This window comes from Carassius carassius, chromosome 7 (genome assembly GCF_963082965.1).
Source record: "Carassius carassius chromosome 7, fCarCar2.1, whole genome shotgun sequence".
NCBI lineage: Eukaryota > Metazoa > Chordata > Actinopteri > Cypriniformes > Cyprinidae > Carassius > Carassius carassius.
The window spans coordinates 22392337-22401572 of record NC_081761.1 but is presented as its reverse complement, the minus strand read 5'-3'; the positions used below and the strand labels follow the sequence as shown (position 1 = coordinate 22401572).

Below are 9236 nucleotides of genomic sequence, written 5' to 3'. Positions count from 1 at the left end.
TGGTCAAAGGAAAGAGATTCATTCAGTTGTGATTGTCAAAAAAAAAAATCGAAACAATCAGCATTCTGTTGTGTCCCTGAACAGTAAATCCATGGCTCACACAGACATAATGGTTGAGATTAGTTTCTCCTGTTTTTGATTGCAGGAGCTACACTGCAGCCTGATTCCAGTTTTCAAAAAATGACAAGATACAGTGTAATGGAATTTAAATAACTGTGGTGATAACTGTGCTTAATGGTAGGCTGGGAGACTGAAAAGTTGTGGTCTGTACTCTTCCATGCTTCTTAGCAGCAACGTGGATTCCTGGGTGAGGCAGTGGTCCAGGTTATCGTCTGGGATCATCACCACCTGCATTCCAGCTGCCAGACCTGCCTTTACCCCATTTGGTGGATCTTCAAAAACCAGGCACTGTGAAGGCAGAATCAGAACAGGCTAATCAATTCAAACATAAATGAATTCATGCACAACTCAGTATACTGAATAGTTTTGTACCAATACCAGTAAACTTCCATGGATCTCAGTACCAGTTTTGGTACCACAACAAAAGCTATTGCAGCTATATATATATATATATATATATATATATATATATATATATATATATATATATATATATATATATATATATATATATATATATATATATATATATATATATATATATTTATATATATTGGGGGGATTACATTATGAAATAAATATTTTTCTCTAGTATGCAATGGCCACCTAATTCCCTTAATCATCACAATCATCACAAATTAAAAAGTGGCTGTAAGTAAAGAGCTAAAATTCCCATTTACAGAATTAAAGCAATAAATAAGAATAAGATTACATTATGTATGTATTATTTCAAATACCAAAAAAAAAAAAAACTGATTGTCCATACTGAAAATATTATTATGGGCCAAGGTTGCATCTCCCAATAGAAAAAAATTATAATAATAAAAAAAAATAAAAAAAACTTCAAGTGTTATAAAATAATTGCATGCTTCTGATTGGGTCTGCGGGAATTTAGGCAGGACTTTGATAGCGCCGCTCCAGCTTATGATCACTACTGTGCAGACTCAGGCTTCAAATGACAGAGCAAGATGACAGCACCTACATTTGGGATATTTTAGCTTTACGTTTCTGCAGTGGAAGGAAGTGGAGATGTGTTATCCATCTTCTTCTTTTTTTTTTTTTTTTTTTTTTTTTTTTTAACAATCTAACCTTATGAACATTAACCATGGCAACCACAAAACAACCTTATGTTTGCTATATTAACCGTAGATTAACCATGGTATTTGTAGTTAACCAGTGGTTATGCAAATAGTAATCAGTACACCATAAAGCCATGGTAACTACACTTTTACTACAAGAAAACCATGGTTAGTTTTGATAAGGGTGATAGAAATCTTTGATGCTCTTCACAGATCGCTCACATTAATATGAGAGCATCTGAAAGCAGCAGCCTAAAAAAAGTGTCTGCTAAATGCGTAAATGTAAATGTAAATGTAAATGTAAATGTAATATTCCAACATGGGGAACACACATGGTAGCCAGGAGACACACATGTAGCATGGAGTTGATGTTTAATACCGGACAAGGGAGAGGGGAACAGGCTAGAACTAAATTAGGGCAGATAACAAAGGGGCAGACAGTTGAGGAGGATGAACTAATAATAAGACACACCTGAAAACACACCTGAACACACAATGGGTACAGAAACTGAAAAAAAAAAAAATGAACATTTCACACACGAGGGAAAACACACATGTCCATATTCGTGACACAGAGCCATATTTTGACATGCATGTCAATGACAGAAAATGATTCTCTTGTTCTTCTAGAGGCAGTTTTATACAGGGAAAAGGAGGCATCAGGGTCACGGTTTGAATAAAACGACTTCAATGATTTGTTAAAGAGTTTGACAGCTGCTGTCAAATGCATTTTAGAAGTTTAAATGTCAGGTAATCTGTCTCTTGGTCTAGCGCTCTCCCTTTGGTCCTTTCAGTTATCCATTCATAGCATCCAAGTTCAACAAAAGCACAGCAAAATCAAGTTCAGTGAACCACATCGTGGGTAAAGAGTTTCCAAATATTGGCCCACAATGTCAAAACTGTGCACCACACAAACCATCATCCTTCCAGTCTGGCATAGCTAGGGCTGGGTGATATTAGGGCTGGGTATCACCAGCAAAGTCATGATACAATATGTATCATGGTAAAGAGGCCATGATATGACTGCACTGAATTTGACCTCAGAAGAATTTTGTAAAACAGCTGTTTATGATACACTGCATACTATAGGGCTGTTGCCAGAGGAGTCATGCCCATTCAAAGTGAGGGGGTACATGTCCCTTCAGATTTCTGAGCCAAGTGGATTTTAAATGCAACTTTTCCAAAAGACAAAAAATAGGCAAATAATATTTTTAATATTTGATACTACCACAGCGGTGTGATTAGATCGTTCAGTGCGGCACAGCATCAGCTGATAAATTCAAATCTGCGTTCACGTTTTGGCTGGCGTTGAGCCAGAGACAGACGTGTTTGTACAGCACTGGCATTATAACCAATCACACGTGAATCTGTTGAATTTATGAATGCAATGGCCAATCAGAGATGTTCAGATGAGTCATCACTGAAACTTGGTGTTTTGTCACTTGCTCACTCTCTGAATTATAGCAGATGTGCGTATGAATGTAAGATATTAATTTCACAGTGTAAACAGCTTCCGTGATTCTTTGCTCTCTGTAAAATGAAAATGTTAACTCACAATATTGTTATTAAATTCCCATCAAATACAAAGCCAGTCATATAAAAAATATTTGATGGCATGACACCCATGTCTGCTACTTAAAGGTGCCATAAAATGCAAAAATCACTTTTATAGTTGTGTGGCCGCAGTGTGTGAAAACAACCAGCCTATAATGGTAAAAATCCCAGGTTTCTCACTACTATGACGACATAGTCGGTGAAAGTATCGTCCATTTGTGATGCTCTCTGCCCTATTATCATATACACAGGCTCTCTGTAAGGCTAATGTTGCTAAAGCTACCATTGTCTCTGCCGGTTTTCAATAACCCTGCATTCATGTGCTACCAGAGTACCAGAATGCTCGTAATTAGGAATGTGGTAGTTAAAAATTACATTTGGAACCAATATGAAGTCAGTAACATGGTCACCACCAGTTAAACTGTAACATGTCTGCAAGCATGAGCTCTTGAAGCTCCGCTAGGGTTGCCAGGTTTTTATAACCTGCCCAATTATTACTCCAAACTAGCCCAGTCAAGACTTGAAGTGATCCCCGCATTCTGGTGGGTTAAAATACACGTTTTTGGTGATTTTCACCTGGTAAAATTCCATTTTAAATATCAGGTTATTGGGGTTGCTTAAACACACGGACAAATGGCAGACTTGGCAACACTGACTGCTCTGCACTCATCTGAAAAGGGAGGTGGGAGTAGCAGCTAATTTTCATTTAAAGGGGACAGACACAAATAACAGCAAGTTTTGGTATAAACCATAAAAGTGGCAATTTCAATAATTAAGTAAAAAGTCTCGTTTTTATGTAAAGTCACATAAAATAAATAGATTACACTATTACTCTACTTTGCCCATATCCAATTATAGATCAAATAACAATCTAGTTGCATTTACTTACAAATGTCTGAGAATCAATATCGAGATATTTCAAGATAGCTAACACTTTTGAAAATATTTTGAATGAAAAGGAAAAAAAAAAAATTAAACATAAGCCTATTTCAGTTATACAGTGCTACTATGGCTGCTGTGTTACGTGACAAGCATGACTAGGGTTGCCAGGTTTCACACAACAAAACCCGCCCTATTGCTACTCAAAACTAGCCAAAACGAATTGCATTTTAAGAGGGTCCCTGGGTGAAAATTGGTTCCGGGCGATAAAATACACATTATTGGGGTCGCTTCAACCTGCGGACATGAAAAACAACCTGCAATAACAGTGATAAAGTAGCCAAATACCACTGGAAAACCGCAGACTTGGCAACACTGTGATGGATAGTAATAATGTCTACAACGGACACAATCACTCTCTTGGCACAACCATAACAGCTTAAAGTTGTCTAATTTGGCACAGACTCCCAGCTGCACTTATAATAGTGTGGCTTACCTCTGTGTATACATATCCTTACGATTTTAGATGTATTATCTGTGTTGCATTTTGAATCATCAGTGGCAAATTCTTTAAATATCTCAAGTACCTTCATACTGTGAGTCAGCAGCACCAGACTATTCTTGCAAAGTTGGAATTGCCCCACTTTATAGAAACAGCCTTTGATGGCACTGTAGGCTACTCTCCCAGGTTCAGGAAACAGTCCTCCATAAAATGCACTGCACACATCTGAATATTTGGGTTAAACTGGTCTACAATAGAACGGTGTTGTCTTTTGGAAGGCCAAACTATTTTTTTTTTTGTTTTCTTTCACAATGAAACACACAGCGTCTCGATGACATGGTGGTGGCGGCAGCAACAATAATAGAGCAAGAATCAAAGTTACACCTTATTCTTTACATGAACATTTGGGTGGTCTTATGCAAATCTTCCCATACAGTGACGTAGATATGTGGGGGGCATATTTAAATGAGCCATTTTGGGGGGGCATGGAAGAGTCTTAATTTTTATAAAAAATATCTCTTTGGGTTTGAGACTTTAGTCTTTGCAACTTCTTATCTATGCACAAACAGCTTGTAACACTCCAAAGAGAAAGTAAAACTTGGAATGGCATCATATGACCCCTTTAATTCAAATAGCTGAAGTGCCGATCACACAGATTGCATTTAAAAACATGAGATACAGTGAAATGTAATAATCCTCAAATAATTGTGTTTTCTAAAAGTTTAAACTTTTTTAACTTTACATGATTTTCTATACATCTCTTGCGTGAGATGCGAGTGCAACACTCATGGTTGACTATATGCACTCTTTGTGAATGTCTTGGTTCCACTTTTAACCTAACCAATAACTTCTTCGCATTGAGCTTCTATATTTTTCTGATTTTCTGAATGAATAACACTCTTGAGACCAGAATGAAGATCTTAAGACCAGTGGTGGCAGATTTAAAGCAATTAAATAAAACCTCAAGGTTATGTCTCAAGTTTTACAACAGTGAGCAAGTTTTCTTTTTTCTTTTTAAATCATAAAAACATACAGATTTTTCTTAAATTAATTTCAATCGTTTCATTGTTATAATTAGTGGGTGACAAAAATGGGTTTGTCAGCATCACACATTGATATCTAGAAACCCTTTGGTCAATGCTGATATGCAATTTAGTGAATTTAATAATAGCAATGAAACATGCACAAAATCGCTAAGTTATTAAATAAACAATATTTTCTTACAAACACAAAAGTGCACCAACACATTGATTTAGCTTTAAGTAGGCATATATCTTCCGTATAACAAGACGGAGAATGTGTTTTGTTGTAATTGACCAAGTAGGCATATTAAGCGAAATCTCAAAACTGTGAATATCTCACATTTTGGTCTCAAAGCCATTAGAGTAAGAACGCTTGCTTAGGAGCCACCCAGGACATACTGTATAATTGACCCTCAGGAACAGAGATTCCACATTTTGTCCACTCATCACAGGAACAAATAAAAAAGGCACTTGAGTTTCCATGAATGGCTGTAATTGACTGATGTCACTAAGCCAGTTGTACGATGAGTGGAAGTGCTTCAACAAAGAGCAGCGGAAGTATGGAGCTCACTTTGGAGAGTAAAGCTTAGCTAATTCCCTTGTACCAGGGGCACAATTAAAACTTCTAATTACGCAAAGAGCCCAGCAAATGACCCATAATTACCAAGGCACGCATTTTTGTGAACATAAAGGAAATAAAAAAGCTTGAGGACAAAAGCGAGGCATTGCACAAATGCTGCCTTTTTCTCTGTCAGCAATTTAAAGTGGAGCATCTTGTTGGATTAGAAACGGTCCAGGACATCTAACACAAGAACAATTCAGTAATTAGTCATAGCTAGTGTATGAGAAGGCTTAAGATTCACACGTCACTTAAGCAGACAGCTGGGGATGAGAGGGTGAGACGACTGTCTCAAACACCTCTAATTAAGACACTGAATCAGCGTTTTACAGTTGGATTTTCTTCTCACCTCAAAACATGGGGGAAACTTTGTTACCAGTTTATTTTAAATTCTGATTTTAGGCATTCATATTACATAAACAGAAGAAAAAATTATAATACCTTAAAAAAAAGAGAGACAGAATGTTTGACTAAAAAGAGAACAGTGCAACCATGACATAGCCTTTCCATCACAAATCATCCATCATGCAGCTCCACAAATCTGTCTATTAGAATTTCCTGCAGAGAAATTCTGTAGTGGAGCTGCACAGCAAAAACAAATAGCTATTCCTATATATGTAATGAGTGTTGGGTATTAGAGCCGACTGATAATGTTTTTTTTTTTTTTGGGGGGGGGGGGGGGGGGGCGATGCTGATACCAATATTAGGGAGTAAAAAAATGACCAATATTGATATATCTGCTAATTTTCTTCATGTATAGGCTAGTATAGTACAGTATAGTCAAATGTTTGGACACACTACCCATTTGTGTGTCCAAACTTTTGACTGGTACTGTATACAGAATACAGTATATAGCCTACATAAACAGAATATATATACATAAACACGATGCTGACGTGTTATCTTTGTTATTGGGCGAACCAGAAAACACGTCAGCAGCGTCATACGTCAACAGTCACAGCAGTCGCACTCACAACAGAACCGGAAGAAAAGACAATGCTGAATAAAGTCATAAAATAAAAAATTATTTATTTTTGGAACAAAATGTATTGTCGATGCTTCAACAAATTCTAACTGACCCTCTGAAGTCACATGGACTACTTCAATGATGTTTTTATTATCTTTCTGGACATGGACAGTATACCGTACATACATTTTCAATGGAGGGACAGAAAGCTCTCGGACTAAGAACTGTGTTCCAAAGATGAACAGAGGTCTTACAGGTTAGGAACGACATGAGGGTGAGTCATTCATGACTCATTGTAACGATTGGGTAAGAAGATGGAGGAAGCAAGTGCGAGTTTTTTAATATTTAATTGTGATGAGTGGGGCGGGGCCGAGAGACATGGGAACAGGAGCGAGGCCGGTGGAGTCATTGGAAATGAGCGACACCTGCTCGACCCACCGGTCTCGAGTCCCACGGAGGAGATGGAGGGATATAAAACCGGAGCGACGATAGTGACAGATGAAAGAGGACCAGGCCTGGACTTTATTTTGTATTTGGTTTTTATTTGTTTGTCTGCCGGTTCCCGCCTCCTTCTTCCCGCCTCCTTCTTCCCGTGATCATGGATTTGTAATTCGTTACAGTGGTGCCGAAACCCGGGAGAAGGAGGGACGGGCTGCTGAAGATCCCTCGCCGCTGTGGTGAATCGGCGGTGCCATCGAGCAGACGATGAAGTCTGCCGCCATGGACGCTCGAGGCGCTGGGCTGGAGTGAGTTGCCGGAGACGGGTGAGCTCGCTGCCGGCCGCCCGTGAAGTGGAGGGGCGGTTGCCGTCCGTGAGGGAGTGGAGGAGTCGGAGCCGTTCGCCAGAGGGCCGGAGCCTGCTGCCATCCACATGAACTGGGAGGAGCACGGAACGGGGGACTCCTGCCGGCTGCCCAAAACCGGAGGAGCCATCGCCGTCCAGTGCCACCGCCAGGCACCGCAGAGGAGATCACCCAGCTGGTGGAGGGCCGAGCAGCAGTGCATCTGGGAAAAGCAGTTTTTTTTTCTCTCTCCTCTCTCCCCTCTCTCGTCTCTGTCGCTCCTCATCCTTCCATCTCCTTTTCTCTTTTTTTATTTTTATTCTGTGCTGTGTATTTTCTGGTAATCAAATGAATATGCAGAACATTTGTATTTATATAAGTATTTTTGCAGTTTAATATTTACAGACACAGTCTTTTTACAGTATATATATACGTACAGTACAGACCAAAAGTTTGGACACACTTTCTCATTCAAAGAGTTTTCTTTATTTTCATGACTATGAAAATTGTAGATTCACACTGAAGGCATCAAAACTATGAATTAACACGTGGAATTATATATGGAATTATATACATAACAAAAAGTGTGAAACAACTGAAAATATGTCATATTCTAGGTTCTTCAAAGTAGCCACCTTTTGCTTTGATTACTGCTTTGCACACTCTTGGCATTCTCTTGATGAGCTTCAAGAGGTAGTCACCTGAAATGGTCTTCCAACAGTCTTGAAGGAGTTCCCCGAGAGATGCTTAGCACTTGTTGGCCCTTTTGCCTTCTGTCTGCGGTCCAGCTCACCCCTAAACCATCTCGATTGGGTTCAGGTCCGGTGACTGTGGAGGCCAGGTCATCTGGCGCAACACCCCATCACTCTCCTTCTTGGTCAAATAGCCCTTGATGCCTTCAGTGTAACTCTACAATTTTCATAGTCATGAAAATAAAGAAAACTCTTTGAATGAGAAGGTGTGTCCAAACTTTTGGTCTGTACATGTATATGTATGTATATATGTGTAGCTGTGTACTTACCTGTTTTTTATTAATCAAAAATAAGACAAATTCCATGAAATTCTGCGTTATACAGTTCATTCCATTTTTATGACTGGATTCCGCAATTCCCTCCATGTTTTCTGTATTGCGGAAATCATAGGGCCCTACTAATGTAATTGTTTATTTACTTGGGAGTGGAATCTCTCCAACTAGGTGACAACATAGCATTAAATTACCATTTAACTGACTCGCCACCACCGCACTGGCATCTATTGGTCTGCATAAAGATACTAACTTTTCAATCTGCTACGTTACTGAGTCTGACAAACTACGTTGACACCGTGTCTGCACCACAACAGGACGCATCAAAGCAACTGTTGAAAATCATTTGAACCGTGGGTCAGCACATAATAAATAGAGCAAGCTATCAGTTTTCTGCATCCAGTAGAGACAACATCACTGATTATAATGGGTTCTACTCTATTCTGTTCGGATGCAAGCTGCGTGATGTGATGTGACCAATGTGATAAGCATGAGTTCTGGGTCGCGGCGCAGCTGGTATGAACACGAGCATTGACTGAGTGGCCGCAATCAGCTCCGAAGGCCATAACACAGACTTCAATGCGCCGCAGACGTGTGCCATGATGCACAGATAAGCTCTAGTCTCTATAACGTCACTGAATCTGAACCATCCATTCATCATATCATCATGCAAAACTAAGAATTAGAA

The 9236-nt window shown here is 39.1% G+C and overlaps 1 pseudogene; it reads right to left on the bottom strand.

Moving 5' to 3' along the window:
* Window positions 1-230: 230 nt before the first annotated feature.
* LOC132143245 (pseudouridine-5'-phosphatase-like) overlaps window positions 231-9236 on the bottom strand; it is a 76967-nt pseudogene continuing 67961 nt past the window's right edge.